At 44.0% G+C, this 21,746-nt stretch overlaps 1 long non-coding RNA gene across 1 annotated transcript; it reads left to right on the top strand.

The window, feature by feature from the left end:
• The first annotated feature begins 3,673 nt into the window (after positions 1–3,673).
• LOC130541066 (uncharacterized) lies at positions 3,674–21,420 on the top strand. The gene is made up of 3 exons (XR_008955107.1): positions 3,674–3,902; positions 4,114–4,273; positions 19,192–21,420. It is a non-coding gene; the product is annotated as an uncharacterized LOC130541066 (long non-coding RNA).
• Positions 21,421–21,746: the final 326 nt, after the last annotated feature.

Raw genomic sequence — 21,746 nt, 5'->3', positions numbered from 1 at the left:
TCCCTTGCATCCACCCATCACTGGGTAAGGACTGTCTCAGGCCCCCATGCAAGCAGGGTGAGCACAAGGGCTCCAGCAGCCTTGGGACAGCTGCTCACAGAGAGAAGCTGGCACTGGCTGTGGGGGTCATAGCGGCACCCAGGAACAGCATTCACAGAAGGGGAAAGGTACCCCAGGGATGCATGGGGCACTGACAGGGCTGGAGGTCAATGTGAGGGCTTCAGTTCCCAAAGCCCCTGTTCTTCCCAGCATTTGGGTGTGGTATCAAGAATTACTTTGGCAAACTGATATGAAGATATAGGGAAACACGAGAACATCTCTCATCATTAATGAGTCATCATATGCTGCTACATAATCAGGCCCCAACCCTTCTGACCAGTGGTTAGAAGCAGAACAAGCTGTTGTGAACTATACATCTAATGCTAATTAGTATGGCTTTGGAGCAGTGCTTCTAGGGCTACAGCAAGCCCTGGAGTCCCCTGGAGGGCTGTGGGCACACAAGGGTGGAGCCCACCCTCTGAGTCTCTGATTTAGCAGGTCTGGCGAAGGACCTGAGCATTTGCACTTCCAGCTCCTGGGTGACGCTGCTGACAGCCCAGCACACACTTGGAGAAGACAACTTTAAAGGTGCAGCCATGGGGCGAGCTTGCCAGGGGCCAGTTCTCCATTCTGGTGAGGAAGATGGTGAGCAAAGGGTAACAGGGAAGGTAAATGGCCAAGAGGGCAGGAAGGGCTAGAGGTGGACATGGGTAGGGACACAAGTAGAGGACAAAATGCCCACGTCTCCAACTCCCCAGGGGAACAATTCCCAGGTGTGGTCCACGTGGTTTCTTAGACTTTGGCAGGCCTAAGCCCCCATGCCCACACAGGCTTTTTTCACAGAAGTGGATCTTGATGTGGCACAAAGAGGAAGTGCTGCTAAGAAAAGGGAATTGAGTTCTGCTTGGTGTGGATCCTCCCAAAGTGGATCCAGAGACAAGGGCTTGGGTGCAGGCAGCTTATGTGGAAGGTGGTCCCAGGAAGCACAAATGAGTGAGTAGGGAAGTGAATGGAGGAGGCAAGGAAGAAGATAATGGAGGCATCAAGGGCAGGTTACCCGTGTGAGCATCCACACTCAATTCTCTGGGCTGGGGGTCTTGCCTGTGCTCCCCTTTCTAGGTAAGTACATTCTCAGTGAAGCAGGCTCCTGTGATGGGGAAGCCCTCAGGCAGAGACAAGGGCTTGAATGGGAAGTTGTCAATTTATAGCAATCTGCCCCTCATGGCTGAAGATGAACACAGGTAGGCTGAGGGGATACAGGATGGGGCACCAACAATTTATCTTAGGGGTTTGATCAACATGTCATAAAGTGATAAGAATCATGTCTGTTTTGCAATGAGATGCTTGTCACCCTTGAAGCACTGACAGAAGAGGGTGCCCACTGCCACCCAGACAGTGACTGCCCAGGATTCTGATGCAGAGAAAATCACATGCTTAACAGCAGAGAAATGCCACCTACCATTTAAAACAGGCCCTGACCTCATTCAGGAGGATGAGTAACAGTGAGCGAGGGCACATCCACTGCAAGAAGATGAATTCACAAACTCTAACACCCATGTCCCCTTGCCCAAAATTTAGCTCCAAAAATTATAAAGAAACACATTATTTTAAAACCACCTTAAGTTTGACCTTGTCGTGAGTTCAAACTATGCAAACAAGTAAAGGAAATCATTGCAGATTGGGATACACGATGTGAAACAAATAAACAGGACAACATGATAGAAAGTCAAGTAAATTGCAGTGAGGATGGGGTGAGTGGGTGCATTAGCTATGATTTTCAATGAGAGCCTCTGATAAAGTAACATTTGCTTTTTGTTCCCATGTTACCTGAGAGGGCAACAGAAAGTTTGAGGGATGAGAAAGTGGCAGCCACATGGAGCTCCAGGGAAGGAATATTTAATGCAGAAGGAAAGCAAGTGCCAAGGCCCTGGGGTAAGAAAGAGGTGGGAGTCTTAGAACATGAAGGACGTGTGGCCGAGCGTGGTGGCTCACACCTGTAATCCCAGCACTTTGGGAGGCCGAGGCAGGTGGATCACGAGGTTAGGAGATCAAGACCACAGTGAAACCCCGTCTCTACTAAAAATACAAAAAATTAGCCAGGCACAGTGGTGGGCGCCTGTAGTCCCACCTACTCAAGAGGCTGAGGCAGGAGAATGACGTGAACCTGGCAGGTGGAGCTTGCAGTGAACCGAGATGGCACCACTGCACTCCAGCCTGGGCGACAGAGTGAGATTCTGTCTCAAAAAAAAAAAAAAAAAAAAAAAAAAGAACATCAAGGATGCCAGGGAGTGGGACGCCTCATGCAGCAGGGAAAGGGATATGAAATATGTTTGAAGGAGTAGGCAAGATGTCCAAAATCCCAGAAACTACACTAGGTATTTCAAGCAGACAGAATTTAATATGGGGGTTTGTGGCACAGGTGAATGAAGAGTTGAGGAGTCAAACAAGAAGTAGAGACAAAATCTAGATATGAGCAACACCAGGAAACTGATCTCACCCCTAGGCCAGGGGGGCAAAAGGAGAATGCATGTGGGGCTCTCTGAGCCCACGGTCTCTGTGCCCTCCCAGCCAGGCACAAAGGCACAATGGGAGCACAGAGAGAGACTGCCTTGTGCTGGAGCTAAAATCATGGATGAAGCCATGAGAAACAGGAAGAAGTGGCAGGCACATCCAGGCTTCTCTCCTCCTCCCAGCAGCCAATCTCCGGCCAGTGCCTCCCATTGGCTGAATCTACCAGGAAGCGAGATCGCAAGGCCTCCCGGGAAATGTAGTTCCCTTCCCTGCAGCGCATGGGCACAGCTGGGGAGTGGTACCCTATGTGCCATTTAGATGTCATTTCTGCTGTATTCCCCGCAGTTAGCCCTCTGTGCAATGGTCAGATTAGGTGCTTAAGAAACCTTTGCTGAATTATCAACTACTCACGAAACGAGAAAAATCCAAACAAGTGATGCTAAGGACTTTAGTCCTATCACCCCAAATCCATATAAAGTTCTTCATCCTCAGCAAGACTACCTGATTGTATGCAGTTCACCTGATTAATCAAAGTGTGCTTATATCGCTGATGATGGAGAGCTGTAAGCTTCTCCACAGCATTTTCTCAGCCACTTACGTATAGATGGTATTCACATTTAGTCTTGCATGTCTAAAAGCTGGACGAAGTCCCCCACAGCAATAGGACAAGGTATGCCACAGGTGCCCTCCAGTCCAGCTGGTGAAGTCAAAACTAACTTCCTGCAAAAGAGAATCAGTCCACACTGCGATGATAAGCTGGTCCAGGACCGGCTGGTTATCACACGGAGTTTGGAATCCATTAGTACTGAATGTTCTTATATTCCCTCTTCCCGTCCTTCCTCCAGGCATTGCCCTCCATCTCTCTGATGGTTCATATGTGGTAGCCAGCGTGTACAGGATATGGCTTCATTTTCCTGCTGTGATCTCCTCTGCGATTTCAAAAAGGTTAATTCATTACTTGGTAGAAAATGTGAAATTCAACAAAAATATTGCCTTTCTTACTAAGCAAACTAAGCCTGGTCTAGCTGGGGATGTGAGGTCTGCCCTCAAACCGTCAGGTTTCCATAGCCCTAACAATGTGGCCGTGGATCATGGGGAGCTAGCATTGCCTCCAGGTTGATGTCACAGTTCCCAAATCCTTGCACTAGGTGGGGCCAGCCTCCTGTTGTGTAGACTCATCAACTATACCAGTCCTCTGTTCCTGGTCTCTGGAGCTTCAATTTGGGAAAGTGACCCATTAGCTTCTGAGGACCAGGGTGAGAGAGGGCAAACTTGAATGCCCTTCACAATGGAGAGATGTGTGCAGACCGGACAGACATCAGTTCCTTTATCAGTGCACAGGTAGCTGCAATGTAAGCGGCTAGTGTGCAGGAACAGCCAGGGAGCTGGAGGATAAACACTTTGGCTTCATTCTCCTGGAGGGGAGAGTTCTGAGTCCTCATGCCCCCGCCCCCCTCCCTCAGAGACCACACCTCGGCTGCTCGCAGCCATGGCTGCCCATCAACTCACCCTTCAATGCTTCCACCCCCACACTTCCGGTCCCTCTTCCTCACTCCCTTACAGATGCTTCCTGGAATCCTCTCTCAAATAAACTGCTTGCCTCCAAATCCTTGTCTCAGGCCTGCATGTGGAGAGATAAAACCCAGACAAAGAGGCAGACATGAGCAGATGAGCTCCCCCGAACAGGAGACAAGTGGGCTGAGAGGTGAAGGAAAAGGATGAGGTAAGAGAGTGGGGATGGGGAGAGCGGTCTAAGCAGGAATGCACATGCAAGGGTTCTGAGCACGCACAGCCTCGTGGAATCCCCAGGCCTGCCCGGTTCCATTTGGAAGGAGGGTACCTCAGGGTTTCCAGTGCTGTGTGGCGCTGTTGGCATTCGAGGCTCACTCTTTGCCGTGGGGGGGCTGCCCTGTCACTGTAGAGTGGTAAGAAGCATTCCTGGCCTCTATCCACTAGGCACCAGAAAGATCCCCCAGTTGTGACAACCAGAAATGTCCCCAGACACTGTTAAATGTCCTCTGAGGGGCAATGTTGCTTCCTGTGGAACTGGGGTACAGGGCTCCGAAAAGATGAGGAGAGAGAGTTGGCCACTGCCAGTGTCCCCCTTCCTTTGCACATCCATGGACACGTCCCTTGCCAGGTCCTCCTTAAGGCCGACGTCTGGCCAGGCTGCCTGTCCCTTGGCCTGCTGAGATTGGCCAAGAGATGGGAGGGCTTGATGGCTCAGTTGCTTTTCAGAGGCCTGACCGGTGGACATTCTTGCCTTTGACCACTAGATGGACCCATTGCAATGCTGTACCCAGGAGAAGAGGGGTAGCCAGAAAGGTTCCAGTTTTACCCAGATGGAGAATTTGGTGTTTGAGGCATTTTCTAGTTGAATTCCCCTGACCCCTTCTATCCCTGGAACCCAAAATGTTGTATTGCTCCCAAGTGTGTTCATGGGTGCAGCTGCGTGGAGAGGCAGCCAGTGCTTGGCCGTGAGCTCCTGCAAGCTCACCTTGGGCAGATGTGAGTTCCAGCACCATCGCTTCTTCCCTGTCTGTAAAGTCGGGGTAAACAAAATGCTTATTTCACAGGGCAGCCACAAACGCTCAATGAGACATGACAAGTCAAGTGTGGAGCCCAGAGGAGCTCAAAAAATATTAGCAGCCATTACCACTGGAGCCTCTGCCTCCTAGACCTGCCTCAATATCTATGGAGGGTGGGAGCAGAGTCACTTTTCCTCACTGGACCACAATTTACTCCTCAGAAAGACAGCAGTGATGATGCCCTCTCAAGATACCCTCTAACTCCAGAATCCCTGTCTCTATTGATCGTGTAGGATGAGGCAGTCCAAGTTAAAACAAACACTTTGTTCTTAGTATCTCATTTCATTTTCATAAAAGCCTTAGAGGACACACGCTTTTCTTATCCTCATCTTACATAAAGGTAAACCAAGGCACAGAGGACTCAAAGGGTGAGGAGAGATTCAAACCTGGCTGTCTAGACCCGTTGCCCACATGGCTAACCACCCCATAACATGCAAGGAAAAATGGTCGTTGTCATTCCTTCTGCAAAAGAAGGATGGCTGCTTGGTTCACAAAGGTTAAAGTTATTTAGCAAGGGGAGCTCAAAGGGTTTTGACTGCATTGCAGCCTGGGAGTCAGAGCAGGAATGGAAAACAACCATGAGCCGGCATTGTGTCCGGACCCTTCCAGGGGTTCCTTGAAAGGGGCTATTTTCCTTTTATTCCTATGCAGGGGTTGGCAAACTTTTTCTGTAAAAGGCCAGAGAATAAATAGTTTAGGCTCTGCAGGCCATATGGTCTCTGTCGCAACTACTCAACTCTGTCATTGCAGCACAAAAGCAGTAATGGACAAAATGAAAACAAATGGGAGTGGCTGTGTACCAATAAAACTTTATTTATTAAAGGCAGGCAGTGGCCTAGATTTGGCCTCCTGGCCACAGTTTGCCAGTCCCTGAGTTAATGCAGCACTTTACCCCAAACTTTTACTGAAGTTTTAGTTGCGCCTCATCTGGCCAAAAGCATTGCCCACTAAACGTGGACCGTGTCCCCAGTGTGGGATTCCTAAGTGGCCAAAGACAAAAAGCATTTGGTTTTTATTGATAAGGTGTTTCTAAGTGGAATATGTCAGAATGGGTCAGGCTCTAATGAGTGTCTGGGAAACAGAGCCTAGGCAGGCACACGGGGAATGTGCTGGCTTATTATCTCTGGGTCTGTCCCAGAGAGCCTGCAGGCAGTCCACACAGGGGACACGGTTTCTCTGCCCAACTCTGAAAGTACACGACATGAAACATGTGAATGATACTTTCTCACATCACACTAAGTCAACCTGCAGAAGCTTGCACTGCATGTGCTGGTGCATGCCCGGGGAGGCAGCTGCTGGCTGGGACCGACTTTGGCTTGTGCAGAGATGGGAAGGTCTGTCTAGAGTGCCTGCATAGCTGCTTCTGGTGCCCCACACGGTCCCTGTCTATTTACTGCTAGGGAAGAATCCTGGTTCTGCTTCTGTGACAAGTTGTATGAATTGCCCCGATCCAGCCAATTGCAGTGTTAAGACTCAGCAGTGGGTAGCCAGAGGTGGATTCTGACTTGTAATTCTACATGGGTCCTCACCAAACCTGAGAAAGTACCAACTGCTTGTAAGGAAAAAGACATCAGGGAATTATCAACATATCTCATAAACCTGTACAACTCCAGGAAGAAACACCTAGTGAATGTAGCTCTTAACCAAGAGCAACATGCAACTTTGCACACTTATTAAACCCTATAAAACCAACAAATTCAAATTATCAGCATTAGTTTAACATGATAAATGGTGTTTTGGGTGAAACTAAATTGTCCATGTTGAATAGTAGAAAGATGTCTTGGCTGCATGCTTTCCTGATGGACCAGCTTTGGTGACATCATCATCATCATTTTCAGTAATTTTCCTGAAAATAGTGAACTCATTTTAACTACAGTTTCATTATGTTGATGGAGAAATCACTTCTAATTGTGCATTACAGAACAGAGTACTCCAGAAAGCAAAAGACTACCAGAGAATGATAAAATTTTTCTTTCATATTCTCTGTGTTGCAAGAGGCCAGTTGCAAGGTGGCACACATACAGCCTGAGAAAGCTATTGGCTCAGAAAAAGGGTAGTATCTTAGCTGCTGCCAGCCACTTGGGAATTGATGAGCCAGTGAGATTCAGTTCTTGCTGCTTCCCTCTTGTTGATGCATTATAAGACTTCCCACATAGGCGGCTCCTGGCCAACTTGGTGACAAAGACATAAAGGCCTTTGCAGCTGGGCAGCTCTGCTGTTGGGCAGCCTTGCTAGCCAGCGTGTGCCATGTCTTCAGGAAAATGGAAATGGAAATTGTTGAGATTCTCATTTGAACTTGGGGATCCCCAAGAGTACAACACATTTTGTCCTATAAGTACAGAGGAATGTGGCTTTTCCATGCAACAGGTTTCTTATTTAAGCAGTAACTGTTTTTTCTTAAATGCTTAGGTTGCCACTTGTAAAAATTTTACTTCACGTTCATAGTTCGAGGAATGTTGACTAGTTTGCATTCTGATTTTCTACCGTTGTTTCATGTTAGTTTTTTTCCTAAAAATGATTTTATAACATCGACAGAGCCAATTGTTTACCAAAGAAACAGTTTGCTGACTTTGTTATGTGAGTGGGAAATAATATTTAGTGTGTAGAAATTAGGTTATTAATTTGTCCAGAAAGTATATTATTTTTTAAAATTCACCTATATCTGTAATTTTTGGGTTTTTTTGTGTGTTTGTGTTCGTCTTTGGGGTCATGGAAGCAAGCAATTCTATGGGTAAAACCATACGGAATTGTTTCTGTAGGTCAAACATAGTGGCAAATGTATTAACATATGATTCAGTCTGATAGAATACACTTATATCATCAGCTTTACTGATATGATGCACAGGCATGCTCATTAAAAAAAAAAAAAAATCCCCAAACCAGATTTCAAATCTAAAAGCTAAATGTGAAGCTTCTTATTCAGAAAACAAAATTGCAAAGCTGGCAGTGTCATGGGCCACGGGGAGAGACAGAGCTGGCAGTGTGACCGATAATTAGAGGCAGCTCAGGGTCCCCGAGCAGGAGCCTCTTCCCCAGTGGATGATGAACGATGCCGGGAACAACACCTTTGGTGACTCCTGTCCTTATCACCATGTTTTTGGAAGATGTAGCCGAGAAAATTTGCCAGCATGATTTGGTTCTCTCACTTCCTAGCTTTAAGTTTGAGCCTCTGCTGGAGCTTTGGTGGGAAGAGGTGAAGAGGCCTCTGGGTCAAGATTTCCTCTGCTTTGCAATTTCCCTCAAGTGTGAACCTCTGAGCAGGTCGACGGTCCGTTATGGACGATGGCCGTACGCAGAGCTGACAGCAAGGAGAAAATGACCCAGCACGGAAAGAATTAAAAGAATGTCACCTTTGTTTGCTCTGGCTCACTTTTTTAATACACCAGTCACCTTGACATTTCTAAAGGAATTTTTCAAGAGCCTGCATTTAAAAAGTATGCAACTTGTCCAAATAAAATGTTCAGAATCACCAGGTGGGCCCCCTAGATTTTGGCTGTGCTATTCCTCTCACAAAGGTGTGACTTGAATCTCGTTTAACCAAAAGTTATCTATACTTTTGCTGGTGAGAAAGTATTTTCCATTTCAGGTGACCGAGTCTGGGATACCCAGCCTTTGCCGAATGTCAACACTGTTTGGGGCTTCTGATGGTTGCTCAGTGACCCTAGATAAGCACATTCATGCTTAGCAATTCCAAGGTTTTTACTTCCAAGCTTGGGACAATACAAATCATTAACATGTTGTGTTCTCAAGAAAAGGACTTCTTCGTTTAACAAATAACATCAGATGTGAAAAGCAATGGAATCCCTCTTGGTCTTTCAGTATTGTGTTTGTGTGTGTAGAGGTGGGTTTATTACACATGCCTGTTGTGAAGTTCTATTAGACCGAACTCCATTAAAATATCCAACAGTGGCAGAACACAGCAAAGATTTGTATCCACAATCTCATTAATCGAGTGTGCAGGCATAGTATAATTCAGACAGAGTATCCCTTATCTGAAATACTTGGCAACAGAGGTGTTTCTGATTTCACATTTTGGAATATACTTACTGGTTGTGTGTTGCAAATCCCAAAATCCAAACTCCAAAATCCCAAATCCAGTGAGCACTTTCTTTAGGCATCATGTTGGCCTTCAGTAAGGAGTATTTCAGAGATCAAATTTTTAGATCTGCAAATTCAACCTGTACTAAATTGAGAAATGGCTCATGAGGAAGCCAACATTTGAGGGAGACTTTGAAGGAGAGGTAAGATTTTGACATGAATTGGAGTTTGGAGTCAAACTGCAGCTTCCAAATTCTGGGCTCAGATCCACAAAGACAAATCTTCAGCTCAGTTCAAGATTCTGTCATTAAAAACTGTGCGATCTTAGGGGATGTGAGGAACCATTAGAAGCCTCAGGTCATCTCCTACAGGGCAACAGTGAGAATCAACACTGCTGATAATCCTGTAATTTGGGGCTAACACATGGTAAGTACTTTACAGCATGTGTGATTGTCTCTGCTACTACTGTGCTATTTGCTATTGTCATCATCCTCACCACTTGCGGTAGGAGGCATTATTTGCCATAAATCTTCATCTCTCCTGCATCCACACCCTCGCCAAGGTAAGGTGGGTGTGAGCTATTTTCTTGCCCCTTTACTTTGGGCTGGAGCATTCAACTTTGTTTCACCAATAGCCTGTAGAAGAAGGGATTGTTTTCAGGTTTTGAGTCTAGGAATCAAGAAGCCTTGTGTGTTTCCGCGTTCCCTCTTATTTTTCTGCCAATGACATGAGGAGAAGTCCCCCTGGGTCAGTACTGTGCCTGCAGCCTTGGCTCAAAACAAGCACTGGTGGAGCCAAGCCCCCCTTGCCTACCCACAGACAAGCACTGAGAACAAAACTACATGGGCCAAGGCAGCCTGGAGCAGAACTGCCTGGCAAAGCCCAGCCCTGATCAGCTGAACCCAGAGAACACACAGACACATGAGCAAGAGCAAATGACTGCTGGATTATGCCATTGATATAAGGATGTTTTGTTATGCAGCTATAGCTAACTGATACATTATTCCTGATAATTTCAATACAGGAGGCTGTTGAATAAGCAAAAGCCTGATGGAGGAGCTATATAGGGTGGAAACTGGAAACAGTGGGAAAACAGGATATGGAAAACAGAACAGTGGGAACTAAGGATTAAAGGGCATGGAGATTATGGAGGTCCCTGAGGATAAAGCTAAGGAGCCCAGGCTTTACCCATTTTACAGAGGTAGCCACTGGAGGCTTTAAGGAGGTTGAGGTGAGCAAGAAGAACTTTAGGAGAGGTGATAGGACAGCAGCTCCTTCTCATGCAGGCCATGCAGGACGGGGCTGGCCACTTGGCACCACAGCTCCCTACACCTTCCTCCCATCAGGCCTGGAGAGGCTGTTCAGTTGGTGATCTCCCTTCCTTTCCCTGTCCAGAGTAGCCTTGATCATCTTTTCTCCTGATATTAGCATTGATAAATACACCATGGGGCAGTGAGGTGGCAGCCTGGACCCTCTCTCCTTCTCTGACAAATCCACTGTCTTGGACATTGTCTAGACATGGGACTGTGGCTAAAGAAGAGTAACAGACACTAAACCAATGATCTGCACTTTGTCCCTATATTGTCAGCAGCTCCAGCAGCCTAAGGGCTATCCTCTGAAGCAGAGTCACAGAGCCGAGTGTAGCAAGAAAAGGCTCGATGATGCTGGGGAGGCAGCGCCGGCAGTCAGAAGAATCCAAAGGAGCCTTGGCAGCATCACTGCAGACAAACCTGTCTCCACTGACTGCCCTACTCAGACTCTGCCTGTCTGTGGTGGCCCACTCTCCTTGGGGTGGATCAGCCTGAGAGTTTCATTAAAGTGAAGGGGACAGGGGGATTGCGGGCAGTGTTGGGACCCAGTAAAGCCCTGGGCTTAATGGATCAGAACCAAAACCCCAGCTCCACGTGGGCAGCCCTCAGTTTTCATGGGCCAACCCTTTCTGAGAAACCCAGCCAGGGAGGAGCACAGGACCAGCAACAGGGGATGCTTCTAAACCCATATCTCACTTGATAAGCTCATCACCTTCCAAGCCTCTGAAGAACGTTTACGTTCCTATAAGTTTCTGAAGCCACATTCAAATCGTAACTCTACCACCAATGAGCTGCATGCTGGAGGGGAAGTGAATTCACCCCAGACCTGAGTTCCACACCCCTAAACTGGGTGAGAGGGCCTCCGCCCAGGCTCTCCATGAGGATGACCTGCACCATGTACCTTTAATGCATTTAGAGTAGCAGATGCCTCAGTAAACCCTCACTGCCATTCTGCGATCATTATTGCATTCACTTCCTGGGGCTGCTGCAACAAAGTACCACAACCTGGTGGCGAAAACAGCAGACCCTGACTGTGCCATGGTTCTGGATGCTGGAAGTCTGAGATCAAGGTGTGGGCAGGGCTGGTTCCTTCCCAGGACTGTAAGGAAGACTGTTCCACGCCTCTCTGCAGCTCCGGGTGGTTTGCAGGCAACCTTTCTATTGCTGGCTTTGCAGACACATCACCCAGTCTCTGCCTTCATGTTCACATGGCCCTCTCCCTGTGTGTGTGTGTGTCTGCGTCCCAGCCTCCCCTGTTTATAAGGACATAGTCGCATTACATGACTACTATTACTCTAATAGGGCCTCATCTTAACTAACTACATCTGCAAATAGCCCATTGCCACATAAGGTAGCATTCTGAAGTACTAGGGGCTAGGACATCAACATAGGAATTTGGGGAGCACATAATTCAACCCATGATAATGATCATCATGATTATTATTAAAAATATATAACCACTGTAGGATGAAAGCAAATACCGTAAAATCCTACTCATAGGTTTGCAGGGATTAAATGGCATCACTGGAAAATTGTCTGACACAAAGAAGGGGTTCAAGAAATGTTGTTTTACTTCCTCACTGTCAGCCTAAATATAGAAAGTATTTGCTCATTGGCCCGACAGACAAGTTTTGACTTCTAGTTTTATACCAGCTTTATGTATACATGCTTATATGTCGTATGTGACATTTTGTACATATAAACAGTAGTTCTGCCTTCTAATGCTATTTTGAAATCACCTTTCCCTTGTTAAAGTGTTCTTTTGAAATTATATAAAATAGCTGAATAATATTTTAAAGCCAAAATGCTACAATTTACTTGCCATGTTTTATAATTTGCTTACATTCAGATGGTGTACCATCTTGTGTTCTGTTATGAAATAGCACAACCATGCATAAATGACCCTGCCATCCTACCCCTAGAACTTTATTTACCATGAAATGCCTCCACGTACTTTCATTTGCATGTCTTGAGAACTGAACCGTAGACCCCTCTTCCCTGTCAGTGTTGACCATCAATATTTCCTCCCACATGTGGCTTCTGTTTCTGTCTCTGGGCAGATTTATTCTAACCTGCCCTCAAATCTGTAAGAAGATTGTTCATTCTCTAGGGCTAGTCCAAGTCTCCTGGCCTGGTGCTTACTTCAAATTCACTTAAATCTGGCATAAAAGCTTTCATGACAAGGTGGATCAAACTGCGCCCTTGTGTGAGTACTCCCTGGACAGAATGTCTGGTTATCTTCGGTGTAAATTATTTCCCATGACTCAGAAATAGAAATCAGGAGAGGAGGGAGGTAGGAGGTGCAAGCCTCTGCAGCTGTCTGGAGAGTCAGCAAAAGGGAGACAGAATCTTTAGTTACTTCACATGTGTAACAACACGCCTATGTTTTGTTTTATGTTGTTTATTTCTTATGTAACATTGTTGAGTTATCAAATGAAGTGGTGTATAAAAATGTCAAATAAGCAGGTTCTCTCCCTTTCTTCCTGACCACATAACTCTAAGAAGTGTGGCCAGACCCGCCAGGCGCGGTGGCTCACGCCTGTAATCCCAGCACTTTGGGAGGCCGAGGAGGGCAGATCACGAGGTTAGCAGATCAAGACTATCCTGGCTAACACGGTGAAACCCCGTCTCTACTAAAAACACAAAAAATTAGCCGGGCATGGTGGCGGGCGCCGGTAGTCCCAGCTACTCGGGAGGCTGAGGCAGGAGAATGGCGTGAACCCGGGAGGCGGAGCATGCAGTGAGCCCAGATCAGGCCACTGCACTCCAGCCTGGGCTACAGAGTGAGACTCCATCTCAAAAAAAAAAAAAAAGAAAAAAACCTGACCAGACCTATGGCTCAGTGGCGTCTATACACGGCCACATCTGAGAAAGCCAGGGATGGGTGGCCTCATCGTACCCCAAGCACAAGGCGTCATCCACGCAGCCCTGCTGGTTTGATAGCAGCAGCCCGGGCGAGCTCTAGGGATTTTTATTTGGTGGGCTTGTCTATTCTCTAGCTCACCCTCAAAAGGGGAAGTGCCCAGAAAGTCACCAGCTGAAGCAGGCACAGAAGACCGGGGCCCATTTGCTCATTTGTTCCTTGCACAGAGTTTAGGAAGGTACCCATCCTGCAGGAAACACAACCTGGCTTCTCGAATAAATGCGTTGCAAAGAATGGAGACGGAGAGATAGGGAGAAAAGGAGGTCAGGGCAGTGGAGTGTGAGGCAAAGAGAAAGAAAGGGAGAGAGTCGGGGAGGACACCTGCCAGTTAAAGGAGATTGAAAACAACTCACTGCAATAGGTAATTTAGCTCCTAATTTAAAGAAACCGCTAAAAAAAAGATTATGATATTTATGAGACAATTGGAAATATAAACATAAACTGGATATTTGATGATACTGAGGAAATTGTTGCTCATTATTTTACATACAGTAATAGTATTAAGATTGTATTTTTTTCAAGTTTTATTTTACATTCGGGGGTACATGTGCAGATTTGTTACCTGGGTATATTGCGTGATGCTGAGGTTGGGGTACAAATAATCCCATTTCCTGGATATTGAGCGTGGTATCTAATAGTTGCTTTTTCAATTTTGACCCCCTGCCTACCCCTCACCTGTAGCAGTGCCCAGTGTCTATTGTTGCTTCTTTATGTCCATGAGTACCCAATGTTTAGTTTCCACTTATAAATGAGAACTACTGGCTTTCTGTTCCTGCCTTAATTTACTTAGGATAAGGGCCTCCAGCTGCATCCAAATTGCTGCAGAGGACATGATTTTGTTCTTCTTTTATGGCTGCATGGTATTCCATGGTGTATTTGTACCACATTTTCTTTATCCAGTCGATATGATTATATTTTTTAAGATGACTTCTTATATTTTAGTGGTACACAGCAAAACATTTACTGGATGAAATGATATGATGGTGACAGCATAAAGAAACCAGTTGGCTATAAGTTTGTACTTATTTAAGCAGTGACCTAGAGTTTTCATTAGGGAACTCACTCCATAAATGTCAAGATAAGGAGACCTTTTCTCTGAACTCTAAAGAGAAAAGTTTCTCTAAGCTTTTATCAACAGTGGGATGAGGAGCAGGCCACCTGCACTGTGGGTGATGCAGAATTGATAGGGGCTGGTGTCTGCACCTCACCCTTCAGCTTCAGGATGTCATACAAACTTTATTTGGTGAAGCCCTGGGTCCCACCCTGCCCTCTGCTGCACCTGGAGTAGCTAAGTCGGGAGTCTCTTGTTTCCATTTCTCCCAGTAATGTGGTCTGCATGGGGAAGGCAGGCCCATGCCTGCATGGGGAAGACATGGTCTGATCGTTGATGATGCTGAGGTTTGAGGCACAAATGATCCCATTGCCTGGATACTGAGCATAGTGTCCAACAGTTAGTTTTTCAACCCTTGCCCTCCTGCCTCCCTCCCTAATAGTGTCACCCTTTCCTTTCCAGCACCCCCCAACCAAGCCTTGTGTATGTGCTAATTCCTCACTCTGCTCTGGGTTGAGTAATCCTTCCTGTACACAGGAAAAGAACAGGTGAGAATGGCGGCTCAGTTCTAGGTAGGATGCAGGCAACCTGCAGCGCTCCCCCTGAAGGCTTGGCTCAATTACACATTCTCATCTGCCCATTTGTCAACAAATAGGGACCTGCTCTGCCCACAGCGCTGGTGGATGCAGTAAACCAGGTCCCCGCTGTCCGTGAGTTTTGCCCTGGTTAGTGCGAAGGTATCAAATGACTGAAGACAATTAGCATCCAACAATGAGCATAAAATTGAATACATCGATATGGATTACAGTCAACCTAAGCTGGTAGTCTATTTATGTAAAGTTTGGACAAAACTAACCTAGCCTGATAAAAGTCAAGTCAGAGGTTGCCCTGGTAGGGTCAAGGAAGGCAGTTAGCTGGGCACACATGTAAGGGACTTTCTGCAGCAGTGGAATGTTCTAGATTTTGATTTGGGGAAACCGTTACATCTTCTGTCAAACCTCGCTGACCTAGAGGAAGTGACACTTCTCTGAGAGTACCTGGTATATGATTATGATTTCTGAGATCGTGTCAATGTTTTATGTATTTGAGAAACAAAACTAAACCAAAAGGGCAGGGAAAATCCTCCTGCCAATGGCAGCATGGAAAAACTCACTCTATCACATATACGTGAAGTTGATGAGTGGTAACAATTTGATGTCTAAACCAGGGGTTCTTGTCCTGGTCTAAGGATGTATTATGACAGAAGCCCCAAAACCCCCTAAAATAAGATGCAAAATGCCATTCATATATTGATTTTTCTAGGAGGGGAAACCACTGTTCCATCAGATTCTCAAAATGGTTCCTGACTCAGTGGACTTAGAAACCCCTCTTCTAAAAAAAAACAAATAATCTCATGAGTTAATGCTGGAGTATGCAGGAAGCATAGAGCCCAGTGCCTCTGTCCTTGGGGAATCACATTTTTCCTGAAAGCTTCCAGAAAGTTGAAAGGCTGGCATTTGCTTCTCTTGCTCTGCCGCTGCCTGCAGAGTGAATGAAGAAATATGGAGGCCACCATCTACCAGGGCTTTGAGGGTGGGTTATATAGTAAAAGATAAGGAGATTCCTTAAAAAAAATTGAAAATAGAACTACTAATATTATGGCTGCACTAATTTGCATTCCCACCAGCAACATAAAAGGGTTATCCCTTTCTCCACATCCTCACGAGCAGTTATATCTATTGTCTTTTTGATAGTGGCTATTCTAACTGGGGTGAGATGATATCTGATTGTGCTTTCAATTTACATTTTCCCTATGATTAGTGATGCTGAGCATTTTTTGATATACCAGTTGGTCATGTGTATGTCTCCTTTGAGAAATGCTTATTCAGGTATTTCGCTCTACTTTAAATTGGGTTATTTAGGTTTTTTAATTTGTTTTGTTTTCTTTTTGCTATTGAGTTGTTTGAGTTTCTTATATAGTTTAGATATTGTCCTCTTGTCAGATATAGAGTTTGCCAGTATTTTCTCCCATTCTGTAGGTTGTACCTTCACTCTGTTGATTGTTTCCTTTGCTGTGCAGAAGCTTTTTAGTTTGATGTGATCTCATTTGTCTACATTTGCTTTTATTGTCTGTGTTGGTCTTCTCCCAAAAAATCTTTGCTCAGATCAGTGTCATAAAGTATTTCCTCTATGTTTTCTTCTAGGAATTTTATAGTTCTAGGTCTTACATTTAAGTTTTTATTTGTTTGTTTGTTTGTTTTCAGATGGAGTCTTGCTCTGTCACCAGGCTGGAGTGCAGTGGCACAATCTCAGCTCACTGCAACCTCTGCCTCCTGGGTTTAAGTGATTCTCCTGCCTCAGTCTCTTGAGTAGCTGGTACTACAGGTGCACACCACCACACTCAGCTAATTTTTGTATTTTTAGCAAAGATGGGGTTTCATCAGGTTGGCCAGGATGGTCTCGATCTCTTGACCTCATGATCTGCCTGCCTTGGCCTCTCAAAGTGCTGGGATTACAGGCTTGAGCCACCACTCCAGCCTACATTTAAGTTTTTAATCCATCTTGAGTTAATTTCTGTTGGTTTTATATATGATGACAGATACAAATCTAGTTTCATTCTTCTGCTTTGGACACCCAGTTTTACCAACACTATTTATTGAACAGACTGTCTTTTTCCCATTGTGTGTTCTTGGGCATCTTTGTCTAAAATTAGTTGGCTGTAAGTGTATAGATTTATTGCTGTGTTCTCTTTTGTGTTCCATTAGTCCATCTGTCTGATTTTGTGCCAGTACCATGCTGATTTGGTTATTACAGCTTTATAGTGTACTTTGAAGTTAGGTAGTGTGATGCCTTACAGTTTTGTTCTTTTTGCTTAAGATTGCTTTGGCTATTGGGGGTCTTTTGTGATTTCATATTAATTTTATAATTGTTTTTTGTATTTCTGTGAAGAATATCATTGATACTTTGATACAGATGGCATTAAATCTATAAATATGTTTAGTAGTATAGACATTTCAACAATATTAATTCTTCTAATCCATGAACATGGAACCTCCTTTTCATTTATTTATGTCTTCTTAAATTTGTTTCACCAACGTTTAATAGTTTTTATTGCAGAGACATTTCACCTCTTTCTTAAATTTATTCCTAGGTGTTTTTGTAGCTACTGTAAATGGAATTGTTTTCTATATTTCTTTTTCAGATAGTTTGTTATTAGCATACAGAAATGCTACTAAATTTTGTACATTGATTTTTGGAATCTGCAAATTTACTGAATTGGTTTACTAGTTCTGATAGCTATTTAGTGAGGTGCTTAGGATTTTCTATCTATTATCTCATGTCATCAATAAGCAGGTACAATTTAACTTTATTCTTTTTAACTTGGATACTTCCTATTTATTTCTCTTGCCTATTTGCTCTGTCTAGTACTTTCAGTACTTTGTTGAATAAAAGTGGAAAAAGTGGGCATCCTTGTCTTGTTCCTGATCTCAGAGAAACAGCTTTCAACATTTTTCCTTCCAGAATGATGTTAGCTGTGCGTTTTTCATATATAGCAAAGCCTTTATTGTGTTGAGGTACATTCCTTCTGCACCTAATTTCTTTTTGTTTTTTATCATGAAGGGGATGTTGATTTTTGTCAAATGCTTTTTCTGCATTTATTGAAATAATCATAGGGTTTTTATCCTTCATTCTGTTAATGTGATATATTATGTTTATTGATTTGAGTATGTTGAACTATCCTTGCATTCCTAGGATGAATCCCACTTGATCCTGCTGAATGATCTTTGTGTCATACTATTGAATTTGGTTTTCTAGTATTTTGTTGAGGATTTTTACATCTATTTTCCTCAGGGATATTGGCTCATAATTTATTCTGTTGTTGTTGTATCCTTGTCTTGTTTTGCTATCAGGATAATGCTTGCCTTACAAAATTGGTTTGAAATAATTTCCTTTTGTTCAAGTTTTTGGCCTAGTTTTTACAAGTTGATATTAATTCTTCTTTAAATGTTTGGTGGAATTCAACAGTGAAGCCATCAGGTCCTGGGCTTTTCCTTGATGGAAGATGTTTTATTATCGATTCAGTCCCTTTTGTTATTATCGGTCTATTTAGTCTATCGATCTATTTCTTCATAGTTCAACCTTGTTAGATTGTATGCATCCTGGAAAAAATCTTTTTTTACACACTTTGTATATCAAACAGAATGCAGATTGACACATGGCATTTGTTGTACATGCCTATGCTGATGTTGAAATTTCATTGAGGTAGTTTATTTTCTATTTTCCCATCTTTCTGCTTTGCTTCTCTGGGTTCTTGATACCATCCTTTCACTCTAATGACACTGTAGTTATTCCTTTACCAGGCTCAAAATTTTCTCTTCTCCAGAGCATTCCTCTCACGCTGCCTCTGCTTTGGCTGCCTTTCACTTCAACCCATCCTTCTTTGTTGAAATCTCACCACCATTCAAAGCAGTGCTCATGTTCCTTGCTGACCTGCCTTGACTCCCTAGTTCTTCCTTGAGACCCTGGCACATCTGATAAATGGTTTGCAAAAGTGGCCCCAAAGCTCCTCCCAAGCGTATATTCACACCTGTTTGCAATCTGACTCAAATTCCATCAAGAGATGGAGTCTATTTGATGCCTCTTAAATCCAGATTGGACAAATATTTTGGCTAAGGAGACATTAGAAAATATGGCACAGTGAAGATTTGAAAAGTGCTTGTTCATTGGATCTTGGCCTCTTTTGTTGCTCAGGATACTTCTGCCTCCAAGAAAATGAGACTGGGTTGTCCTGCTGAAGGAAAAGAGTCACATGACTATTGCTCAGATAACATCAATCTGACCACCAGGCATGTGAGTGAGACTGTCTAAGATAACCCAGTTTCAGCTGAGCTGATCCAGAGCAGAAAAGCTGTCCAGGAACCAAGGGAACCTGACAGATAAGTAATGTTTCTTACTTTAAATCTCTATATTTGAATTGATCTCTTATCCAGCAAAAACTGCCTGATATGACACCTTCACAACTCCTTTATATATTCCAAATTAATTGTAGCCTCCTTGAGCACAAAACTACTTTGACTGACATCTTCTAAAGCTCCTTCAGGACTCAGATTCTGCCTCACTCATTTAAGGAGCAGAGGACATGTTTGTTGATTGACAATCTTGTCCGAAGTTTCTGCTATGCTTCAAGGATCAGTTAGTAATTTAATTCCTTTAGAGGCTGGTTTAGGTCCCCAAGCACCAGCTAAAAACAAACCTGCAACATCGAATCTTGAAAAAAAGCCAACAGATCATAAGCTTTGAAATCAACTGTAGGATCTATGGAGGAACATTTTGCTAGGGCTTCAAAGACCATAGGCATTAATATAACCTCACTCTCAGACTCAGATCCTCTCTCTGATTTCTCCTTCAGTTCCTGCAGAGAATTTGAGTCAAAGGGAATGGAAGAGTCTGCTAGTTCAAATGAATTGAGGTGGGGATGATTAGAAATTGAAACTCAGCAGACAAAATTGGGAAGTAAAGTTTCTCTGAAAGTATTATTTTCATAATTATAAGGAATTTGCATATATATAAAAATGACTTTCTGTCATTTAAAAATGCTTCCACAAAAATATACATAAGAGTTTCACCTCAAGGTTGAAAATGAGAAAGTTGGAGTATATGATGAGTAAGAGTTTATAAATATATAATCCTGTATAGAGTTCTGACATCCTAGATGCTGTCCACCTGTCCCTAACAAAAGCCATGGATTTCTACAGGGTCATGTAAAGTAAAAGGTTATTTTGAACATTCTGAATTAGTTTCTGGGAAAGGAGGGCAGGATTTCTCTCTTGTGCCCTTTGGGTCTCCACAGTGTATTTATTAAGACAAGTACTAGACACCGTGATGAAGTTTATTTCTCACTCATGTAAAGTCCAAAATGAGCCATCAAGATAGGTGGTGGAGGGTGGGGTTGGGTACAGAAAGTACACTCCACACAGTGGCATAGTCATCTTCAGCATGTAAATTCTATGGCCACACTGAGTGCCAATCCAATCAACAGAGGAAGACAGAAAGGGTGATGCATCAGAGAGTTTTATGCAGCGGGCCTAGAAAGTAGTGTACATCCCTGTGCCCACATTTAATGGGTGGAACTCAGTCACATTATCACTTCTAACTGCAAGGGAGGCTAAAAATGTGGTCAGCCTCCCACAGATTGTCACCAATAAATGATTTCCCCCCATAATAAGAGCATCACATGGATCATATCACATCCAGACTTGGGGATTCAGTGACATCCAGCTAATACAGAGTTTTGGTAGGAGGTGTGATTGCATGCCAAAGTCATTCCCCATGTAAAACCAATAAACAAATTCATTCAAAAACACTAGTTTATAATATATTATACTCCTGGGACAATGCTAAGATCTACAAGTTATAAAAGAAAAATACACCATAATGTCTCCCCATTGGGAGCTTATAGTTAAATTGAACACATTTGACATATTCAATGAAAGATTTGTAAATAATGCAGCATTGATTTCTAAGTATGTTTCCTTGTCATAGATAAGTGCATATTTATACATTTTTCTAACATATTTTTCCAGAACATAAGACAGTACAAAGAGTTTAGAGATAGAACAGATCCTGCTATTGTTTGAATGTCCCTTCCAAAACTCACATTGAGATTTTATTGCCATTGCGACCATATTAAGAAGTGGGACCTTTAAAGGGTGATTAATACTGTTATTATGGGAGTGAGTTAGTTATCGTGGGAGTGGACTCCTGATAAGAGGATACATTTGGCCCCCATTTTCTCTCTGTCTTGCACACTTCCTTGCCATGCACAGCCTTCTGCAGTGGCAAGACCCTGGCCAGATGCTGATGCCATGCTCTTGGACTTTCCAGCCTCCAGAAACATGAGCCAAATAAACTCCTGTTTTTTGTAAGTTAGTCTGTGGTATTCTGTTATAGTAGCAGAAAATAGATGAAGAAATCAAATGGTATGAAGAAGTGGGGTTTTTGTTATAACAAATACCTGAAAATGTGGAAGCAGCTTTGAAACTGAGTAATGGACAGAGGCTGAAAATACCTGTGAAAGGTATGGACAGAACAGATTTTGAAGTAGCTGGTTAGGAAAAGCCTAGATTACTGCAAATAACATGTTAAGAGCAATTCTTTTCCCCCAGGCTGGAGTGCAGTGGCACAATCTCAGCTCACTGCAAGCTCCGCCTCCCAGGGTCATGCCATTCTCCTGCCTCAGCCTCCTGAGTAGCTGGGACTACAGGCGCCCGCCACCATGCCCAGCTAATTTTTTGTATTTTTAGTAG

Source organism: Pan paniscus, chromosome 21 (genome assembly GCF_029289425.2).
Source record: "Pan paniscus chromosome 21, NHGRI_mPanPan1-v2.0_pri, whole genome shotgun sequence".
Lineage (NCBI taxonomy): Eukaryota > Metazoa > Chordata > Mammalia > Primates > Hominidae > Pan > Pan paniscus.
This window is presented reverse-complemented; position numbering and strand designations above follow the sequence as displayed.